The sequence below is a fragment of the Pimephales promelas genome, chromosome 2, assembly GCF_988280905.1.
Source record: "Pimephales promelas chromosome 2, fPimPro1.hap1.1, whole genome shotgun sequence".
NCBI lineage: Eukaryota > Metazoa > Chordata > Actinopteri > Cypriniformes > Leuciscidae > Pimephales > Pimephales promelas.
The window spans coordinates 44,987,087-45,011,136 of record NC_142770.1 but is presented as its reverse complement, the minus strand read 5'-3'; the positions used below and the strand labels follow the sequence as shown (position 1 = coordinate 45,011,136).

The 24,050-nt window shown below is 39.2% G+C and overlaps 1 pseudogene; it reads right to left on the bottom strand.

The window, feature by feature from the left end:
* Positions 1 to 4,253: 4,253 nt before the first annotated feature.
* On the bottom strand, positions 4,254 to 13,874 carry LOC148997605 (uncharacterized; annotated as a pseudogene).
* Positions 13,875 to 24,050: the final 10,176 nt, after the last annotated feature.

Genomic DNA, 24,050 nt, shown 5'->3' with positions numbered 1-24,050 from the left:
TCAGTCACTCTTTGGGAGTAGTTTCTCTGCCTGTTTGTACCTGTCTGAAGTTTCATTTTCCCCAAACCATCTCAGTGTAACAGAGTACTTTTCTTTCTTACTATATTCTATTATTGGAAAGAATTGAACTGTTTTTCATTTTCTTTAATTTATTTATTTTTGAGCAGGGACAATGCAAAATATACATTAACCTTAAAAAGGAGAGATGCATTTTACCAGGTTGTAGCACTTGTGCTGATTTCCACCTGTAATCTCTGGGCAGGCTGATGTCAACAGATATACATATTAATAATCCATTTATCCCAAAAACTATATATATATATTTTTTGGCCCGATGTGGAAAAGTGTTATTTACACATGTGGTCAGTTCTGTTGGCAACTTGTTCCACTGTTTGATGGCCACACATGAGAAAGCTAAGCTGCCGAAAACTGTTTTACACCGAGAAATCGTGCACTCGCCCCGAACAGTCGACCTAGTGGCTCGAGATGTCATTTCTGAGCTCAGTGAGATCAACTTTTTTTAACAGAGGGGCTGCAGTGCTATTTATGATCTTAAACAAGAGACAGATATTTGAATATATGATTGTTTTCAAACCTAATATACTATGTTTTTTCAAGAATATGACAATAATGAAATAACCGAGATTTCTTGTCATAAACGTTAGAGAAGTTTTCTACAAAGATTCCAGGGGCCTTAATGCTGTTTTACATGCTTGTGACCAACTCGTCATGCCGTATCGAAAGTGTGGAAATATCATCACATTTAGATGTAAATTAGATGCACCTATGGTCAAAGAGTTTCTAATATATCTAAAATGTGCTATATGAATTTAACGTGTTGGTAATCTTTTTAATATGTTTTTTGAAATTTGGATTTGGGTCTAGAATGACTCCTAAACATTTAATTTGGTCTACCTTTTTAATTTCCTGACCCTCAACTGATTTTGTTAAATGAATTTTTTTTTTTTTTAGCCAAATAGAAATCTTTTTCCATTTCCTCAGTTAACTTTTGAGCAACATCCTTAACAGTGTTACCATGAATATACACCATTTTGTCATCAGCATGCATTATCATTTTAGCATTGATACACACACACGGAAAATCATTAATATAAAGTGAAGACAACAAGGGCCCTAATATAGAGCCCTGCGGCACACCCATAGTGCATGCTCGTAAGAGAGATGATACATTATTTATAGATACACTCTGCTGCCTTGCACTGAGAAAACATTTAATCCAATTAATTGTACTTATACTAATAGAGAAATGTGTTAATTTATCTATCAGTAGTTCATGGTTTACTGTGTCGAAGGCCTTACGCTAGGGTGACCACCTGCTAATAAGCCCAAGGGGGGACAAGGGGTATGTTTCTGAGGGACAATGTGGGACACTGCTTGGCACGGTGGTGGTTTAGTGGTTTACCCATTTCTAGCACATACCACCTTACATGGCATATTAATAATGCCCTATTACCTCGTAAACATGTGTAGGCTAATTGCTGATATATGCTCATGAATAGGCCAACCAATGTGTATTTTTTTCTAAATAAAGATTAATATTTTGAACATTCAATGAATTGACAGATGCACTTCCACTTACGATTTACTTAAGCTATTTAATTGTATTTATTTTTCATTACAATTAATTCACTTTAAATCTATAAAATTATAGGATTAACAGGAATTATAGTTGCTCAACACCACAGGAACAGTTTAAAAAAAAGTCGAAAAAAAGTCTAAACTCACAACTCCAGAGGTTCACAGAACGAGAAGGTGCGCTGTCATGACAACAATGAAAAAGTTAACAACCTAGTCAGCAGGTCACGTGGGAGTGGCAACCAGTGTTGGGGAAGTTCACTTTCTACATGAACTAGTTCAAAGTTCAGTTCACACATTTTAAAATTAACTAGTTCAGTTCAAAGTTTGCACAGAAATGGAAGATTTTTCCCATCATCACCAACCTCGTTATAAAATCCGTTTAAATGATCATACGACGCCTTTGTCGACGGCGGCCGCGGTGCGAGACTGGTGTCTTGTGTTGCCAGATGAGCAGCACAGAGAGCTAGATTACCATCGTCATTTTCAGGAACATAATCAAACATAAATTGTATCCATTGTTGACGAAGTACAGCGTCCGTGGGAAGCCGAAACACAAAAGACCTGACAGCTGCGTGAACAACTCACTCGACGAGCTGGAGCTGCTGAAATGCTCTTTTCTGCTTATTCCGGAGGGAGGGTTGATGCAAATGTGTGGGTTAGTGACGTACCATAACCCAGCTGTAGTCCCATTAGTTTTTGTAGGCAATTATACTTCCTGATTTTTAAAGGACGATATCTCTGCTTACACTGAACTTTCAGCGCTGCAACTTTGCAGATACTGTTCATGCACCAACAGCAACATTACACACTATTTAACATGAAAAAAGTGAAATCGCAGTCAACCCCCCCTTTAATATTCATCAATTGTGATATCATGTTAAACACAGAGAGGAAATAATAAAAACATAACTTCACTCAATGTGAAGTAGAAGTTATCATTGGCGAGGTGGAAAAGAGGAGAGAAATGTTGTTTGGAGGGCACAGTGTGGACATCCAATATGTCCGTCTAATGGAGCAGATATAGCAATTAGATCGTCAGTCAGGTAGATAATTAGAGAGATATATAGCCTAGATAGATCGATAAATAGGTGTATTATTTGTCCACTGGGGAAAGTTGTTTTCATTGTAAAAATATCTTCATCAGCTCCGGAATCATGGTATTCATGCATATGCCTTTAGTTTGTTTTATTTTTGATAAAATAACGTGTCTCAACCATTCAGAAAGCTGCAAGAAATTACATTTGCGCTGAACTATTTCCCATTTAGATTATAAGCGACATCCGTAGCTTGTCAGATGCAGAATTAAATGGATGTAAGTAAAATGCCCCATCACAATGCGTATAATGACGCACAATGGCTGATCTTGAGCTCTTAGAAGATGTGGCGATTAAATGGAAGGATTCGAAGCATCATCTTCACAACAAAAGCTGTGGAAAAATATATTATTTATTGAAGAATTCCCTCATTGTGCAGTTTATTTCAGTTAGGACAGTCTTGATTTCGCCCAACTCCTTGGCCCTCTCTAATTGAATTAATGACTAGACGCTTTTTTGCCTCGACTTTGAAGTCCGACCATTTCTTTTTTATTTCGGCCACAGTCCGAGGTTGTGAGGCTCAGCATTTACGCCGTCTGCAACCTTTTGCCACTCAAGTGCCTTTTTGGCATTAGTAATGGCGAGAATATCAGTTTTGTACATTATTTTGTTCTGTTTACCATCTTATTTATGAGAATGAATTGTATAAGCCAATATTATTGAAGAACATATTTCTTTCTTTTTTGGAAATATGTGTTAATTTTCATTTCTGTTGCAGATCGATCAAACGGGTGTTCGTGTAGGCTGTTAATTGTAAGACTTGCTTTGTGAAGTCTTCGTGTTATTTATGCAATTTATTTTACACAACCGTATACAGTTTCACACACATTCACGTGTTTTTCCATCTGCCGACGGTGTCGCCATTTCTCATTTCACCCGTTTTTGTGTGTACGTCTGGGTCAGAGCTGGCGTGAAGGACCGCACATTTTACCGTCAAGTTTGCTTTTTATAAACACCAACTATTGCGTAGAGAGCGGCGTACGCCTTCTTTTGTGTGTATGCAACGTTTATAAACGAGGCCCCTGGAGCTTATCTCCTGACTTGTGTATAGGCTTTACTATGGCTGTTTTCAAAGCTGTAGGGAAAGTACTTTCATTTATAGACTGATTTATAACTTTAGTGAGCATAAATTCATGTACAATACAAAGTATTTACAATACACTTACAACAAGTACTTTACTCTACTTACAATACAGTCTGTCTGGGTTGTCAGTTCACAACGAGGCTCCATTTAAATTTGTCACACATGGTCTGTGAGAGGCAAGGAGACGTCTGGCAAAATCACAGTCTGAAAAAATAGAGTCTGTCCGGGTTCCAACCACTCCAGCTCCAGGACGTAGATCAAGGTCAATTATTTCATTGGTCACACTGAGGCTCCTTTTACATGAAACTACAATGTTTAGACGCTACTGAGGCTCCTTTTACATGAACATCAAGTCCATACGCAAGCTCCCAATTTTGTCCAAACATCTATAGTTCATTCGCGAGCTCACAGTTGACAAACAAATCATTGATAGTTCATAGTCTTGTGTCATAAAATGTGACACAAATTGTAAAGAATCAAATGTTCAGCCACTCCAGCTCCTCTATCTCCCTACGAAAAGTCCTCTTCTTGATGCCGTGGTCGAAGCAGATCTTATCATCTTTCTTAATGTCCGTGGTGGCCTGAAAGAGCAGGACGTGCCTGTCTCCCCCCTGAAGCTTCACTATGCAGTGGCATGGCTGCACGTTGCACTTCTTCTTTGAGTGTGTAATCCATCTCCCGATGGTTTCCAGAGACGGGTGGCACTCACACGGGAAAGTCTCCGCATCGATGCAGATTTCGTCAGGGCCATGTTTGAAGAAAAACAGGTTGCCCAGCTGGTCCTGCGTCTCTGCCATCTCCCTGCCCTCAGCACCTGTGATCACCTTTCCGTGGAAATCACACAGGATGGAGCCCTTCCCGAAGGCCTTGGTTGCAACAACGCCTGTGGTCAAAAAGAGGGAGTCATTAATGTGCTGTTCATGATGTTATTATATTCATTTTATTTATGGATTTTACTGTGCTCATAAGACAGTTGTACATACCTTTCTGCTCCCCAAAGGCCTTCACAGCCAGACCCGACCATTTCTGCCTGGTCACCCCCTTGATGATGCCCGGGTCACTCTCCGCCTGTGCTCTGCTGAGCGGCCTCCACTTCGCCATGATGTCCTCTGGACGAGGATGATTGGCCGTCCAGCCCTCTGCATCTATGACTTTGGCCACCATCGCTGCAGTTGGGGTACGTCTTGAGAATTTTGCTGTCAAAGAGAGCACATTTGAATTAAAATTCAGGTTCACACACTAGTTCAAAATGTTTCTGTTGGAGCAAATCTAATCATTGGATCATAAGGAAGTATATACACGTACCCAAAAGATGTTGCTCCCGAAGGCTGTACTGCAGAGCCCTCCACTTATCATAAAAGACTCTGTCGCCGGAGAACCCAGCTTTTTCTCTCTGGGTCTTGTTGGGTGGTTGGCCAGTGATTCCCACAGGGAAGGCCTGCAGGAAAGCATTAAAGTCCGGGGCTGGGCTGCCAACCTCTTCTTCCACCCGCCTTCTCTTCACTGCCTGGGTGCCCTCGTCGCCAGAGTCGTCAGAAGAGGAGCTGCAATATTGAAAAGGTCTGGAGGTTACACACTAACGAACTGATGGATGAGCATTGAGAGACATTATAATAACAGATTTATAACATAATTATAGTACAGATAATTACATACCGTGTCAGGGAGCTGAGCAGGTTTGAAGTGGCCACAATAGCATCTAGGGTCTTCATCCTATAGTGCTGGTTTGCCACTGCATTGGAATTGGCCATGTAGTGGGCCACAGATGCCTTCTGCTCCTCTGTAAAGTTGTCAGCCACATCTGTCTCCACGGTCCGACGTATCTGCTGGCTCGTGATGTTGGGCAGTTTGTAGCTGCAATGGGGCAGAAATATCAGATGAAACTCCCAAACTTGAACTATATAATTTTCTAGAGGCTGATCCGTTTAATAAATGCTACTTTATGGTCTTTTGGACTGCTGTCAATACTTACTAAATGTGCAGACGAGAGAGGTCGTTGGTCGCACTCTTAATTTTCGTGCCTGACGAAGAAACAAACAACCTGTCTGCACTGTCTACATCCGGCCGGATGAAGTCAGGGCGGATCCAAGTATAGTATGCATCCAGCATCTGCAGAGACAAAAAGTAAATAAAATAAATACCATTGCTTTTGTAATGCTCATACAATTGTATACCAATACAATTAATATCATTGCTGGTGTTACTGTATCTCATGGTAAAGCAAATTTAGCCTGTAAGTGTACTTACTGCTGCCTCCTCCATTGTGAGGGCAAACACGGCGATCTGCATTGTCGCAGTCTTGTGTTCACTAAATGCCATGCATATCTTTCCCCCAGAAGTCTTTCGTTTATCCCACTCTGCTGTCTGAAAAAACAAACAAACAAACAAAAAATAAACAGAGTGAATAAGTGACATAAACGTCCTCTTCGCAGACTAGCTAACATAATCTGTTTAGGCTTAAACAGTTTTCTGTTTCACCTCGTCAACCTGTCCGAGCCGCCGGACTCACTGGGCATCTCTAAAAACTGAACTCTGGGTTTGCGGAAGTGGCTGGTGAACGGAGGCTTGTCATCGGTGTATGTCATTGGTGTACCGCAGCTGCTCTCACTGCTGGAGGTGGAGAAGTTCATGGCCGCTACAGAGACAGAGAGAAGGTTAACACTCCTGTAAGGATACCACAATCATTAACGCATGCCTCACTCAACTGTAGGGTTGGGAATCGAAAATCTTGAGGTCAGGAATCAGATAGTCGTTATAAAACGAATTGATTCCTTTGTGAGCATTTCAATGTCTTTAAAGAGCCCCTATCATGGATTTTTGAAAATGACTGTTCATATGGTGTGGAATATAGCTCTAAGGGAATGAAAATCTGAAAGTGCACCGTATATAAAGTTATGGTCTTTTAAAAGTGAGTCTATTAAATGAATTGTTTTTGAAACGAGTCATTAGCTGTTACATCGTGACGTAGATACATACTGGCCACGCCCAGTTACTGCGCGCGCAGACGGAAGTGTAAACTCGAAGTCTACACACTCAAACACTTCATCATAGCATCATGTCGAGAAGACGCTGTGTTATACTATGCAGAGATAGTTCAGCCACTTTGTTTTCATTTACCAGGGACGAGCATGTGAAGAATCGGTGGTTAGAGTTCATATCAACACTATAGCCCGATTGTGTTCTCATCATTTTATTGACAAATAACGTTAGTTCAAAAACATAAATGAATTCAAATGTGCATTCACAAGCGGTTGTTCCTGAAGGAGGGCTCAGTAACTTACTTACCCAGTGTATATGGATCAGCTTCCTCCTCCGAATCACAACCTGTAAGTATTATTAATAATTGTTGCTTTTATGGGTTTTGAACGGTTTTGTTGCGTCAGGGCGCGAGGCAGTATGTGTGTGTGTGCGCGTGTGTGTAAGTTACGCTCAGCGCAGCTTCTAGGTCTCCAATGTCAATTTTTTTTAAATATGTGAAATGTTTGTCGCTGTTATTGGAGTTGTCAAAGAATAGAGCATCTTGTAGTACTGTAGTGCTTTATCAATATGTTTATGGGTCTGTCATCTGACCAATCACCGCCGATTAGAGTCACGCTAGAGTGGTTTGGAAAAACGAGTCGTTGTACGAATCATTTGGGAGTCTGTGAGCAAATCAGTTAAAAATAAATGCATATTATACGACAAATAAAGTGTTTATCCTTGCATGCATGTTAAACTGTTTTTGGGAACTCCTAAAACAAAAATAGGAACATTTCAAATGCTGTGATAGGGGCTCTTTAAACCCTTCAAGCACGAGATGACTTGCACACTGTTTTGTGTGCTGCACACATGTGTAACAGTATATAGCTTGTTTTCACGTGACGTCACGCCACTGTGTTGCCATGGCGCGAAACGCAGATGGAGGGCAGGAAGTGATTTTCTATATTTAGGAAGCACTATAACACACTCAAAATGCCTATGTTTTGCGTCGTTTACGGTTGCTCAGATCGATCAAACCACAAGGAGTTTTTATCGTGTGGCCAAAGTTGTTGTTCATAAGGGGGGAAAATACAAGAAATTGACAGAAAAACACCAGGAAAAATGCTTTGCAAACCCTCGTCTGCGGTCGGGAAAAGCCAAATGGGAAAATGCCAGTGAGTGTGTGTGTGCGCGTGTGTGTGTGTGCGCAGTGATCACTTCGTCAAATGTGAGATAATACATTATTTATGTGGCTTATAATTACATTATTCAGGTATTTAAATACACTTAAGTGGCTGTTTGTGAAACGTACCAGACTAGTTTCCGAACTTTGTAAAGTCAAAGTATGTCTGTAAGACGAGTTATGGCGCTTTTCCACTGCATAGTACGGTACGGTTCGGCTCAGTACGCTTCGACTCGGCGCGGAACAGTTCGGATCGCTTTGCGTTTCCACTGCAGTAGTACCCCTTCAATTGCTGTGTCCCAATGTGAAGGCTGCGTACTTCAAAGGCTGTAGACTTCGAAGGATGCAGTCTATTTGGCCTTCGAAGGACGCTTCATGTAGCCTTCGTGGGATTTCCTAATTGCGCAACCAGGTGTTCCCTATTACTGCTCCTGGCGCCAAGCAACGGAGCGAGAGTACAGCTGCCACCCTGATCATTCATTTAATGAAACTGAGTAAACAGCTATGGAGAAAGGCTATTGTCATTTTGTTGTTTTATATTTTACTGGAAATTTTATGTTTTATATTGTCCTGTCTTTAAATGAGGGGCAATATATATAAAATCACATAATTTCAATTCACATAACCACTAAAAAAATATTTCGAGTCATGTATTTTCGGCTCAAGAGTTGGCCAGAGCTGGTTTAATGCTAGAGGCTGCGTCCTGAATAGCCAGATTACACTGTAAACTGTTCAAATATTGGGTGTTAACCTACGTAAATATTGTAATGAAATAGCCTAAAAAATAATAATGATAAAACATAGGCACATATATAGCCAATAGCCTATTCAAATGTTAATCGTACCATACGATTTTGTAGGGTTTTCTTTTTATTGTCTAAATGGACCATGGTGAATATATTTATACAGGCTGTCAATCCTATTTGAATATTTTAAACCAAATATAAAAAGTCCAGTGCAAACGTCGTTACTCCCGCTCGTCGTCGTCAGCTGTCAGTCACAACAGTTGCTAGGCGACAAGAACAATCCTCCGCAGGCTAGACCGGTCCGAGCGCTTCAGGTGCGCACTTTGATATGGGACGAAGTTGAAGTTAGCAACAATTTGTTAATATTGTGACAATGGACCAACAATTTGTTACTTTAATTTTTAAATAACCAGTGGGAGAATGTAAGGAACTTCATACTGCGATAGTATTCATGTACAAATGTGAAGTAGCCTACCCTTTTCCCTCACAGGACCACAACACTACACATTTTACATTAAACGACACAAAACAAAAGTATATTATAGTATAAATGTATCAACCTTGCAAACACTCAGAGACCCTTACAAAAATAAACAAATATCCAGAGCCATGAATTCTCTTTTGTGTACACATTTAAAGTTGCATAAAATAATGAAATAATGAATAATAAAGAAATACAATGTACAAGAAATGCAATACAAGGCTATAAAAGCAGTTTTCGCATTTCCACTTGACAAAACCATGCAATGCTGACGAATGAGTTAAGATGAATAATAAGAAGAAAAAAAACGAAAAAAAAAAAAACTTTTGGCTCTTAACACTGGTTTCTCTGGCTATTTGAGTAAATAAAAACATAATACTTTTACATTTAAATGTGAATTTGCCGTCCACCACTGAACTCTCGGCCACCCTTTTTTTAAATAAAAATGCTGTCGTCACCCGCGCAATGATTTATGGGGTAGGATCGGGTAGGATAGTCCGCGAAGTGTCCATTTATGTATCGTTCCTTTCACGGGGAAATGAAGGGTGCATTTGGCGTCGCTTTTGAATTAGGTAAGCCTTCGTCGCGATGCAATGACGCAACCGGCCTTCGAATACGGCCTTCGGAGGATGCATAACTGAATTGGGACAGCCTTCATCCCACCGCGATGACGCAATCGGCCTTTAAATGCGGCCTTCGCGGATGCAGCCTTTGAATTGGGACGTACTTCGTCGCGCGGCTGTGACGCAATCGGTCTTCAAATACGGCCAACCGTCCTTCAAATACGGACTTCGGAGGATGCAGCCTTCACATTGGGACACAGCTAAAGTGTGTGGGACTGATCGTTATTTGCGCGCGCCTCTACTGCCATGACATCATCTTAAAAGCGCCACATTTTCAAACCCACAACACGGGAACAATGGAGACTATCGAGGGGATGGTGTTCCTGATTCTCGGTTTGTGGTTGTTTTTAACTGCTAGACGGAAAAATGTGTTTAAAATGAGGCTGATGGCAGCAAAACAAAAATACTGCTAAAAAAGTGTCTCGTGTCTCGTGTCGCAAATCCAATGACGCTAGTAGTGACGCTGGTAGTGACGATTCTGTCTGACCAATCAGTGATCTGCAGTGTTTCACGTCACATTTTAGTACCGGTACGGTACGCTTGGAACCTCAACAGACCAGGTACCATTTAAAGCGACCCGAAGCGAACCGTACTGTACTGTACCATGCAGTGGAAAAGCACCACAAGTGAGCCGTACCGAACCGTACTATGCAGTGGAAAAGCGCCATTAGTTGCTGATATCTACAGCCTCGATGGCAGGCAAATCTCTCAATTCAGTTGAAAATCGGTCCTCTTCATAACGTAAGGATCACGTCCAACATATGTCTCAATTTTCTGTTGATATATTTCTCTTGTAATAGCGTCCATTGCGCTCTTCACTCCTTGCCCTCCATCTGCATTCCGCGCGTCAACACAATCACGTGACTGCAAACCACCTATTGGATCCATGCCCATTTCTACACGCCCGAAATTAACAAATAGAGAGAGCAGTATGAGTGAAATAAGGCATTACTTTGCCTACTAAATTAATGAGAATAGTGTAGAAACAGACCTCAATGCACCACTCTGCAAACTTTGCTTTCAATAATGTGTTGCCATGGAATGCAAATCTGCCAAAGCGCTCGTCAGTTGCTCATCCGGACTTGTTCAAGAGATCAACTGGTGAGTTCATCATTCAAATTATTTAATTTAGACTTTTATTGAACACTGAACAGCGCACATAAATAAGAGCTTATCAATTAAATATGATACGGTAAACACGAAAGCTCAAATCTTCTTGCATGACATGCTAGAACCAATTCAGTTACCGTCTCATGATCTCATCATTTTTGCAGTTTCAAACAAATATATTCATTTAATTTGAATTAATAAAGCATAAAAGTGATAGTAAAATGAATGGCATTACTGCCGCTGTGGCGACCCATAGAGAGAGAGAGATGGTAGTAATATAAATATTAATAATATTAGCCTACAATTAAGCTACATTTGTCAACATTCATTAAGGAACCTGGCCTAACAATATAGCAGTGATTAATCTAGATCATTCAGTAATAAAATGACCTAAAAATGTAATATGCTAATAAATGTTTAGCATCATAACATTACTTTTTGCAATGCATTATATGCATAATATGAACCCAAACACAAACAGTAACCAAACCAAGATGAATAAATGCAATAAATGTTGATAATTCTCTGTTGATGCATGACAGCTAATGGTTTACGTCATTTTATTATTCTATTATGTTAATCTATTATTATAGATATTAACCTATTTTAATTGTATAATATCAATATTTTTTTCCCCAAATCAAAATTTTACCTGCACATAATTTGTTTATTTTTAAAATTTTGATATGTTTTTTTTTTTTTTGATACTTTTCTTTGCACATATGGTAGTTGAGAGTTTCAAGCAGTGTTTAATAAAATTGTTTCAATTCACTTAAATGTAGCCTTTTTTTTCCGACTGTGATATCGATTTAGTATCGGTACCGAGGTATTAGGTTCTGGTATCGTATCGAAGCCAAAATTGTGGTATCAAGCCATCCCTACTCCCTCATGACCTGCATCATCATGGGCAGTTGTCTCCCAGATAGCAACATTGTTTCGGCCCAGATCCGGCCCACATCTGGCACTTGTGGGATGCGGATCTGGCCCACATGCAGCGTGGAATGACGGCCCTTGGGTGGGCCACTCCTGTTTGCCAGATCTGGGCCACAAGCAGGCCATAGCAATGCCACATGTCAGCCAAGAGCAAAGAAATAAACCAAACTGGACTTTATCTGAGGAAAGTGAGCCAGTCCTCCATGGGGTTTAACTTTTTTATGTGCTGACTGCACCTGGATCTTTGGCCATTTCACAACCTTTTCATCTTCAAGGATCCAGTTTTTTAGAATTACACCCTCAAAATGTTTGTCACCCTCGATCCAAACAGCCCTTGCAAAAACCATGTCTGAATCTACAAAAGGTAACTAAAAAAAAAATCCTTAATTTTTCATTCAACATTATGCAACAAAGGGAAGATGGCATATCCTCCGGAATGTGGTAGACATACAGCTTTTGTTTTCAAGTCCTGTATTTGTAGTAGCTGTGTTTTAGCTGTGCTGCAGGTACTGCCAACAAAAGCAATGTCCAGTAGTTTAGACTGGCAAGGCTTTTCAAATAGGTTGGAGGTTTAGTGTTTTGGGATGACACTGCAAACCAATTTGTTCATCTGTTTTTTTTTTCAGTTACAAAAGCTACGCTGCCATCTTGGAGCAAAAAGCAGCTGTCCCTTTGCTTTCCTGACACTGGCTGCAGGCGAGTTTGCTTCTGTTTCGGTTTTTTTTTTTTGTGCATGCTCCTTCTCTACCATTCGCTTAGCCACTTGCACCAAAGGGTTATGGCTGGTCTTGACAAGCTTCTTGGTGGTTTTCAGATGGTTCTCAAAAGGGAAAGCAGATATCTCATTTAAGGAACAATCAAAATGTGCAACATCTTCATGGAGGTGTTTTATGTGATGCACATTGTAGACAGTGAATTTATCTCCATAGACCTCAGCGCTGTTGATGACAAAATGATTAAGGAGGTCTGCTGCATATGGTAGAAAGTGGTTTCTCCGCTCGCAATCTGCAGAAAGAAGGATCGACATTCCAATTGTCAAGCAAAGGAAGTGGTGGTATAAATCCGGGTCCACAACTCCATGGAGTATCACTGGTCCAGTGTACAGCAGGAACTGTCGGAACTCAGTGGCTTTCCATCTATCCAACTCCTGAAGGGATCTGGGCTTCCTTGCCATCGCACTGGGCATTGAGTTCCTCAGTTTAATGAGCTCACTGTAGAGTTCAGCTGTCTGTCTCGGAGAGAGTTTACGAGGTAGTACAGGATGCGCCTTACAACCCCAAGGCAAACAAGGTGCATGTAATCAAGAACAAAAGAGCTGACACATGGGATGCCTGCTCTGATCAGTGGTGTCTTCCCATTCTGGTGTTTGGCTCTGTAGGCCATCTCTTTTCATCTGTCCTGCTAGGGGATGTATCCTTGCTGTTGAACACTATTTTGCCCAACCATTCACCCTCCTCTTCACACCTCTCACAGCTGTGGTATCCAGTGTGGTAGATTATATTTTTCAAGAAAGCTCTTGCTGGAGCCTCACAGATAAAGGCTTTTATGTCAACCTGTATGACATTCCCCTTGTGTTGGATTCCAATTTCCCTGAGCCTCTTGATTTCTTCTACCAGGTCTTGGACATAGTCTTCCAATGGTTCAGGTTTTGTCATTCCACTAAACAGGCAGATGATAAAAGGCTCAAATCCCTCAACTTTTGCCAGCATGGGCCAGAATTTAGCAGTACTAGATCTGAATAATGGCACACCATCCACATTAATGGTGACAGCAATGCGATCTGGTGAAGCTGGGCACTGCAGAAGTGTGCTGCGTTTACCAGTTTCCAAACCATAATAGATGTATTCGCCGTTACATCTTGCCTGGCATTCCACTACTTTTGGAGTACAAAGCAGTGTCCGTGAGTCCTTGGGCAGGTCACTGTGTCCATGATTACGTAGAACTTGGAGCAAGTCATTGAGTGATTTGTGTGATTGACTATTGACCACTGCCCAATCTGCCAAGTCTCTACATAGGTCCAATCTGTTGTCATCTAGGTCATCAGCTACAGGCGCCTCTTCCATCACTTCGTCTTCTGTGTCTGGACCTTCAACACTGTACTTTCTCGATCCCTGCCATCATCCACAGCATCAAACTCATCATCATCCCCATAGGACATGTCATCCATTTTAACAAACCAACAGATGTCTGTAGAAAAAAATCATATAATAACAGCTATTGTTTTATAGTTTTACTATAAAATTACTATACTATTAGGTGGCCAAGGAGTTGGGCGAAATCAAGACCGTCCAAACTGAAATAAACTGCACAATGAGGGAATTCTTGAATAAATAATATATTTTTCCACACCTTTTGTTGTGAAGATGATGCGTTCACTCCGAATCCTTCCATTTAATCGCCACATCTTCTAAGAGCTCAAGATCAGCCATTGTGCGTCATTATACGCATTGTGATGGGCCATTTTATTTACATCCATTTAATTCTGCATCTGACAAGCTACAGATGTCGGTTATAATCTACTTGGAAATGGGAAATAGTTCAGCGCAAATGTAATTTCTTGCAGCTTTCTGAATGGTTGAGACACGTCATAGGCGTATGTTATTTTATCAAAAATAAAACAAACTAAAGGCATATGCATGAATACCATGATTAAAGTAATAAAGGAATAAAGTAAAAAGACATTTTTACTATGAAAACAACTTTCCCCAGTGGACAAATAATATTTATCGATCTATCTATATATCTCCCTAATTATCTATCTGAGCGACTATCTAATTGCTATAGGCTATCTGCTCCGTTAGACGAACATATTGGCGAGAATATCAGTTTGTACATTATTTCTTTCTGTTTACCATAGTACACTAGTACACTATAATTTATTTCACAATAACTCAGTACATTTTACTTCGACAGAAGCAGTTGTTGGGGTATACATAGTATAGACAGAAGCAGTATAAATTATGTAGTACATCACACATTACAATTGCAACTACTACTTTAGTACACCATAGATCAATGTAACTTTCCCAACAACTGATCAGGAAAACAGATATATTCTAATGTGAAAATGGATCCCCAAGAAGCAATAGCTTATAAATAGGGGTCCATCCCACCACCAACACCTCCCCACCCACCTATCATTGGTAACCAGAGCGGACCGACTTAGATGCCATTAACAAATAAACTTTAAATTATGAGTATTTGGAATACAGTTACTTTCATCAGACAGAAATAGACAGACATTGTACCTTTGTACTTTAAATTGAATTTATCCTCATACCAATTGAGAGGGGTTCCCTCAATACCCTCAATTATATCTCTCCAGTAATTGTTGCTTTAAGTTCTTTTTGAATATTGCTAAAGAGGCAGATTGTTTTAAATTAGGGTCCAGCTCATTTGTGGGCCCCCTCAATTGTGGGCCCCTGTAACCATCTTATTTATGAGAATGAATTGCATACCAATATTACCCTATAGCAGAAAATATTTCACTTTCTTTTTGGAAATGTGTTAATTTGCATTTCTGTTACATATCGATCAAACGGGTGTTCGTGTAATTGTAAGCTGTTAAGACTTGCTTTGTGAAGTCTTCGTGTTATTTATGAGAGGCAGTATTGCAATTTATTTTACACAACCGTCTACAGTTTCACACACTTTCACGTGTTTTTTCCAACTGCCGACGTTGTCGCCATTTCTCATTTCACCCGTTTTTGTGCGTACGCCTGGGTCAGAGCTGGCGTGAAGGACCACACATTTTGCCGTCAAGTTTGTTTTTTATAAATACCAACTATTGCGTAGAGAGCGGCGTACGCCTTCTTTTGTGCGTACGCAACGTTTATAAATGAGGCCCCTGGTCACAATTGAGAACACCGTATCCGCGCCACTGATAGCAGCCAGCGGCAACCAGCTTGATTTAATTTGATTTTGGAAACTCTACTAGCCTACTACTACTACTTCTAATACTACTATTTATAATAGGCCTACTGTTCCTCTAAAGTGAAGTTAACGTGGCAAACATGACTCTCTAATCAAAAGAGCGCGCCTCTCAATCAGCTGCATAAGCGCAAATGACGTCATAGATCCAACGGTATTTAACGGCATTTAACTGCAGATTGTATAGGAAAAGACGGAAAGACGCTTGCAAGATGTGGACCTGTACATTTACTAGTAAAATACAGTCAATTAACTTTTCCAAATGTTCCTTGATATTCACTTTTATGCGAGAACTTATTTTTAGTGGTAAAAATAGCTAAGAAAATCAATCAGGCTCACATTCCCTAACAGGCCAGCCCGCAGGCTCACATATAGTCTGTAATAATATATCCTCTGTCTGGTTATATTGTTAATTGTTATATTCGTAGTGTTATATTTGATATTTTCAGTTGTAAATGTAATTTAAATCATTTGGTTACATTAACTTTAGAAATAACGTTACTCACATATATGTAGTGATCCAGAAGAGAGAGCATGCGCGATAAGGATTAGGCACTGAGACAGCGGTTTATATACCCTCGGCCAGATTCGCGGGCTTAACACGCGAGCATAAATACAAAGTTTAAATATTTTCTTAATTTTGTAAAATGTAATGTATATTCATACCTTTTGTTATATTAGTCTGACATTAAATTACATTGATTCATTAATTAATGGGGGCACTCTGGGGATGGGCCGGATTAACCACAGGGCAACTGGGCACTTGCCCGGGGGCCCACGACATCTAAGGCACTCGGGAGAGTCAGGAATTTCCCCGGTGGGCCGGTAGTGTTTCGAGGCCGCGAGGGCCGGTTTGATAAAACGGAGCGTATGTGTTAAGTCCCTGCCTTTTAAGAAAATAGACGCCGGTTTCGTCACAGCTAAAGTGGCGTAGATCGTAGAGCGCGAAGCGCGTGCGTTGTTGATGCACTCGACCCGAGTTCGAATCCGCCTTTTGCCATAGTCTCTTTTCCCTTTTCCCAACACATATGAGATATAGGGGCGGTTTCCCGGACCAAGATTAAGCCTAGTCCTGGACTAAAATGGCCATTTATATCAGATTAACAGAAATGTGCTTTCTCTGTCATGGTTTTAAAAAGTCTAAGACTTAGTCTAGTCCAGAATTTCATAGGCTAATTTCCTGGAGGAAGACTAGAGCAACTTCAGGACTAAATTGAGGCTTAAATTAAACCTACCAGGAGGCAGGTTTAACTTCAGATTAATTTCATTTGGAGGATACATGGATTACTTGGAGTATGTCAATGATGATCAGCGCTTTCCACCAGCCAGGCAAGTTCTTGCAGACAGAAGTGACCCATTGCAACGTTTTGATGAAATAAGTTTTCGAGATCGTTTCCGCATGCATAGAGTATGCAGTGGAGCTAATTTCACTCTTAGAACCCAGGCTTTCATCTGTGACCCAAAGAGGACAGCCTATTCCAGTTTGTCTCCAGGTGCTCATAACTTTAAGGTTCTTGGCATGTGGCACCTTTCATCGAGAAACTGGAGATTTATGTGGTGTCAGTGAACCAACAGTATGTAAAGTCATTCACCGAGTGTGCAGGGCCATTTGTGAATTAAAACCACATTACATAAACTTCCCTGATGCTACAACCCAGGCTAACTACAAGGTACTATTCTATGAATATGGAAATTTCCCAGGAGTCATAGGTTGCATAGATGGTACCCACATTCCCATTAAGCGTCCCTCTACTCCAGATGCTGAGGAATACAGGAACCGAAAGAACTGGTTTTCCATAAATGTCCAAGGTGCATGCACTCCCCAGTTAGAGTTTTCAAACATTGTTGCACGGTGGAAAGGTGCAACTCATGATTCCCCAATTTTCCTCAACTCATCTCTGTATACTCAATTTGAAAGAGGAGATCATAATGGAATTTTGCTTGGGGACAGTGGGTATGCTCAGAAGGATTTCTTGTTTACGCCTTACTTACACCCAACAACAGCTGAACAACTGCGCTACAACCAGGCTCATATACGCACAAGGGGCTTAGTCGAGCGCATGTTTGGTGTTTGGAAGAGCCGTTTTCAGTGCCTTAGGAAAACACTCAGATTCAAACCAAGTAGATGCTGCACTGTCATCATTGCAACAGCTGTTCTTCACAACTACCTAAAAAAGCAGGGATGCCCAGATCCCCCAATAGAAGCGGATGACAATCCAGATGTGCCACCATTTACAACAAACCACAGAGAAGGACTTGCATACAGGGATGCTTTTGCATTGTGCCACTTTGAATAGATATTTTACATTAACTTTCAACCCTCTGTTCAGATCTGACATGTAATAATAAAACCAAATATTTGTTAAAAGTGTAAAACTGTTTGGTCTGGTATGTTACTGAAACCACCACAACATCCATCTTTTCTTAATAAAACAATTTTTATTTCACAGATTCATGTACTGTGACATTTGAGTCTGTTGCATCTCTCTCTCCTTCATCTTTATCTCGAGTTCTACTTGTAGTATCTTCATCTTCATTTCATGCTCCTCCTTAAGATACTTCAATTTATGTTCATGAAAATCATTAGCCAACTTTTCATGAACAGTGAGTCTTTTCTTCTGGATGCCAGACATTGTTTCTGAGGATGTTTTCATTGTTTCCACCCTTGTTTCTGAGGATGTGGAGGGTAAGCTGCTTTCCAATTCTTCAGTTCTTTTTTGACCTTCTCCTTGAAACATGAACAGTTCAAATAAATACAGATTAAATGGGAAAATGTTTCACATCATATGATAGAAGCAAATAGAAGTTTGAGAGACTACCGCATTTGTCCAGGACTACACGTAGTACGAGCAGAAACCGAGGTAAGCGGATATGACGCGATTGACTGGCGACTCCCAGCTCACCTCTGCTCATACGCCCCGTTTCCTTGGTTAAAATCTCAATTTTATCGCGATTTAAACATTGTTTGAAACATTTGGAATATTGTAAGTTATCATCTTAACTAAATATGTAACACTGGCCTTGTGATTTTGGTATATTTTAATGCAAAAATCTTAGGTATTCCACCTTTAAAACAACAAAGAAACTACAACAAGAGACCATGCAACATAATGAGGAACTCATACTATAAATGAATATAGGCTAAATCAAATAAGTGTAAATGCATGAAATAAATAAAAGCCAAACAAGAAAAATAGTAAAATTACAATTAGTAAAAATACAATAAATATTTCCAATGTTATGTTTTTGTCCACCACATAAAACAAATAATTTAAAGATAACACAAATACCAGTCCTTAAAATAAAAATATTCAGGCCTACGTGTTGTAGCCATTAAATAAGTGTATTTATTTAGTTTCATATTTGTTAAAATATTATACTGTATTTTTTTTTCCACATCTGTTGATTATAAAAATTGACAGCATGAGTAAGATAGGATGTGCAATATCAGGAGACATGGTCTGACATGATTTTGGCCACTTAAGTTGTTTTGGTTGAATGTAAAAAAAATTAGGATAATTAAACTTAATTAATTTAATTTGTTTTGGACAAAATTAATACTGTTAAACTTATTCAACTAAATTTGCAGGTACATGAAAGAGGTCAAGGCCTCATGGATATTAAGTCTAAAGTGGCTGCTTTTAGACTACAAACTGCGCAGAGACTACTTTATCATCAGTCTCAGAGCTGGATAACAGTGGCGTGTGCTTTATTAAATCGATTGGGATGGTTGAATTTGGATAGACATCTCTTTTTAATGAATTTAAAGGAGATGGATCTCAGTGGGCTCCCACCTTTTTATGCCTCAGTATTAAATGCATGGCAGATTTTTACTGTTAAAAGGGAGTTTTCTGAAACACAGAATTTTTGGGGTCTTGAGGAACCTTTAATTTTCAATTCTCACATACCCAGTGCGATTTTGGAGTCACGGACTGTGCGCGCAAGTTTGCTGAGAGCAGGAGTTCATAAGATTTGCCATCTGGTCGAATGACCAGTGGATTACTGCTGAAGAACTGGCCTTAAAGACTGGTATCCATTCTGTTCGAATTCTGCAAAAACTGTTGGCTGAAATTCAAGTCTCCTTTCCTGTTCTACCACTAAAAGTTGAGGAGTCAGAGAATGTTTTCCCCAAGGTCAGCGTGGCTGTGGATGTAGGAGAGTGGCAGGAGTTTGAGGGAAGTCTGCTCTCTTTTAGGACACCTGAACTTGGTTTTTTCAACAGTACTTCTAAGAAAGCTCTTTATTGTGCGTGTGTAAAATATCTAAATTTAAGAGCGTTAAAAGAACTTCCTGAGACTAAGTGGACTGAATATGTTGAGCCTGGTACTTCCCCAAAAGGTAGTTAGAGGTCCTTATATAAGAAACCAATTGAAAAACGGACAGGAGATTTGCAATGGCGTATTTCACATTGGATAATCGCAACAAATCGATATAAGGCACGTTTGAATCCTTTGCAAGAGCAAGAGTGTTCTTTTTGTGGAATTTCAGAAACTGTTTTTCATATTTTTATTGGTTGTTCAAGGCTTAAAAACTTGTTTGGTGTATTAGGGGAATTGAGTTGCAGTTTTGGTTTTCTTTTTTCAAATGGACTTTTTGTTTTTGGACCAAAATATAGTGCCTCAAACAAGATACAAACAGTCTTGTTAAATTTCCTGTTTGGTAAGGCTAAGATGGCAATTTGGCTGACAAGGAAGAATAAAGCGCTTTTTGATGGAGAAACTGATCCGTTACATATGTTTAAGGTTTTGGTAAAAAGTAGGTTAATTTTGGAGTACAAGTTTTATGAATATGTAAATGATATTGACTCTTTTTTCTATGTGTGGGGTACTAAAGGTGTTTTATGTCAACCAAGTGAAGAGAGAGGTTATGATATCATGTTATGAACAATAATTTTAATGTGAGTAGGTAATCCTATTTATGTATATGTCGGATTTTTATGTTTTGTTGTATAATGTGATATTAATAGTTTTTTAAAAAATAAGTGTTTGTAAATTAAAAGAAGCTTAAAAGTCAAAGTCTCTCTCTCTCTCTCTCTCTCTCTCTCTCTCTCTCTCTCTCAAATTCAAATGAGCTTTATTGGCATGACTTATACAGTATTGCCAAAGCATTGGCCATTACATACGCAATGAACAAATAATCAGTAAATGAATCAGTAAACAAATGCATGAAATGCATGTATATATCAGAAAACAAACAAACAAACAAAAAAAACACAGTTTTGGACCAACATTCTGACTTTAGTTTTGTCCACTGGCTGACTCTCGTAGTTTGTGGCAGGCTGTTACATAGTCTGCTGCTGTTGTGATTGAGCTGGAGTTTTCTCCCAAAATATGAATTCATTTTTCTGAATTTGGCAATGCCATAAAATTTGGATCTAGTTGTTGGAATCTAGAGAAATAGTCTGATCTAATGCTGTGATAATGATCACAGTGAATGTGTTCTTCTGTCTCCACCTCTCTCTGAGAGCACAGTGAACACAGTCTCAGCTCTCGCGGCTGCCATCTCTCTCTCTCTCTCTCTCTCTCTCTCTCTCTCTCTCTCTCTCTCTCTCAGTCCAAATTACAAATTGCAACAGAAGCAAACTCAACTGATTTTGTATCCTTAATATGTCCTAAATAAGGACAAAAAGCCCCAAAGAATCCCATTAGGGGAAAGTTTCGAAAAAGACCCAAATTTATCCCATTCATTCACATATTTATTCTTTTTCTCATGTGAATAGGGTAAAAAATTTAACCTTTAGATATCATCATGAAAATCACTGAGTTGATTACTTACATCAAGACCAACAAAAGAATGTATTGCAAGTTTTTTGCAATTGTTTGTTAACATGGACAAATTGTGCATAATCTAATTACAGATGTGCTTATTTGCATAATTACCCAAACAGATCTAAACATTGGGTATAGCAGATGAAAATGTTTTTTTGAATCTTGTTGACATATAACAGCAAAAGACTCGATGTTAAGGTCTGAATGGAGCCCAGGCTACCCATGAACATTAATGTAGGAAGAAGTACTTTAGAAACCAGCCTTTATTAATATTATTGCAGAGATGGGGTTTGGGCATTGAGTGCATTGTGTACGTAATTTGATTTTTTTGATCCAGACACTTTTTATTTCATCTACCTTTTGTCTTCTGCATTCTCCTTACCCATGTCTCCTGTTCTTCCCTCAGACTCTTCCCCCAGAAACAGTCCCACTGACCCAGCCCCAAACCCCATAATTATTAATAAAGGCTGGTTTCTAAAGTACTTATTCCTGTGTTAATGTTCATGGGTAGCCTAAATGGGTTCCATTCAGACCTTAATATTAAATAGTTTACTGTTATATGTCAACAAAATTCTACAAGTCATTTTCACCTGCTATACCCAATGTTTAGATCTGTTAATTATGGGTACTTATGCAAATTAGCAAATATGTAATTAGATTATGCACCATTTGTCCATGTTAACAAACAATTGCAAAAAAATTGTAATTCATTGTTTGTTTATCTTGATGTAAGTATTCAACTCAGTGATTTTCATGATGATATCTAATGGTTAAAATTTGTACCCTTTTCACGTGAGAAAAAGAATGAATAAGCGAATGAATGTGATATATATATATTTTTTTTTAAACTTTCCCCTAATGGGATTCTTCTGGGCTTTTTTTTCTTACTCAGGACATACTGAGCATACAAAAGCGCAGTTGAATTTGCTTCTGTTGCAATTTGTTCAAGGTTGACCCCCATTTTGGCTTAAAATGACTGGACTATCTCTCTCTCTCTCTCTCTCTCTCTCCAATGGCGATGTCAGAGCCTTTATTGATGAGATCGTTGATGTCCAGTCCTATCCTGGACCCACAAGCTCTATATTAGATGCTGGGGGTATAGTGGTCATCACCAACATTCTCCAGATCCTTGGGTCTGATCTTACGCTTCCTCAAGGCGTTGCTGCTGTTTTCAATTTCGTTGTGAAGAAGCTTGGTGACACAAAGTAGGAAAATGTTGGAGAGCACTGGCGCTATAGGACACACCCCTGTTTCACCCTGTGCATACAAGGAAGGGCTGGGATTCTTATCCGCCTATATGGTCACCCGAGCATCATCCCATCATGGAACTGGCAGAGGATATTAACACATTAAATGGGATAGCCAAACCTGAGGAGGACATCCATAAGAGCTTTCTTTGCACACTAGATAATCCTATGGAGAGATTGACAAAGGCACACACACACTCACGTTTGCATTAACATTGAGATATCCTGTTAAACAATTCCCATTTAAGGAAATTCTGAGAAAGCACAGAGGATTAACAATAAAGGTCATTAACATCGGTTATACACAATAATAGTTTTTTTTAATTAACTTTTGATTAAGTTTTTGATTATCATTATTTTTTTCAACAGATGGAAACAAAAAAATATTCAGTGGTGGAATTCAAAGAGGACATGCAGTCGAAGTAGTCCCAACATCATGGTTGGAGGTGACCAAAGAGGTCTGTTTTTGTTTTCAATACATTTTCACATTCGTTTACATTACATTATAACAGTTTTTCAGAATTAATAAAAAACTATTCCCCATTATCTGAATCAATTTCTTAACAGCCTAAACCAATTAGTCAAATAAGTCATTCTTTCTGTAAAACATTATAAAACATTAAACAAGTTCAAGTTCATTTGAAAATCTGTTATTATAAAATTTTGATGGTTTTTAGAAATGTGTTTTAGTAAAACTGTAAAGTCCGCTATTTTTTTCCCCAGGGAACGTTCTGTTATTGGACTTATGGAAATGCAAGGCAGCTTGTAAAAATTTGCGCAATGCCAGACAAAGCAAAGTGGAGCAAGTGTTTGGTAAAAAAAAATTGGCTAAGAACAGGTAATATAGTAATTTTTACATTATATAAATTAATCTACAGTATTTAAGTGAGAGTTGTTAAAACATTATCCAAATAAGAAGAAAGTTGCAACAAACAAAACAACACTTACAACAACAACATAATTTCCAGACTCATACACCAAAGGTGTCCAGAAATGCCGGCGTGTAGTAGAGACCTCAAACATTGAAACGGAGGACAGCTCCACAACAAACAAAAAGAGGGCACACAAAAAACCACAGAGATTTCTGCCTGAAACAGATTCCTCCTCAGATGGTAAGTATTCAAAACACATTAAATAATATTTTTTGTATTTTTTGCTGAAAAAAAAACCAAACAAACAACATTTAAATTTAAGGGCACCACCGTTTAAGGGCACCACAATGAAAATAACCTTAAATAAAACCTTTAACTGTGAATTGTTTGGTTACAAAACTGAAACTGTGCACTTCACACAG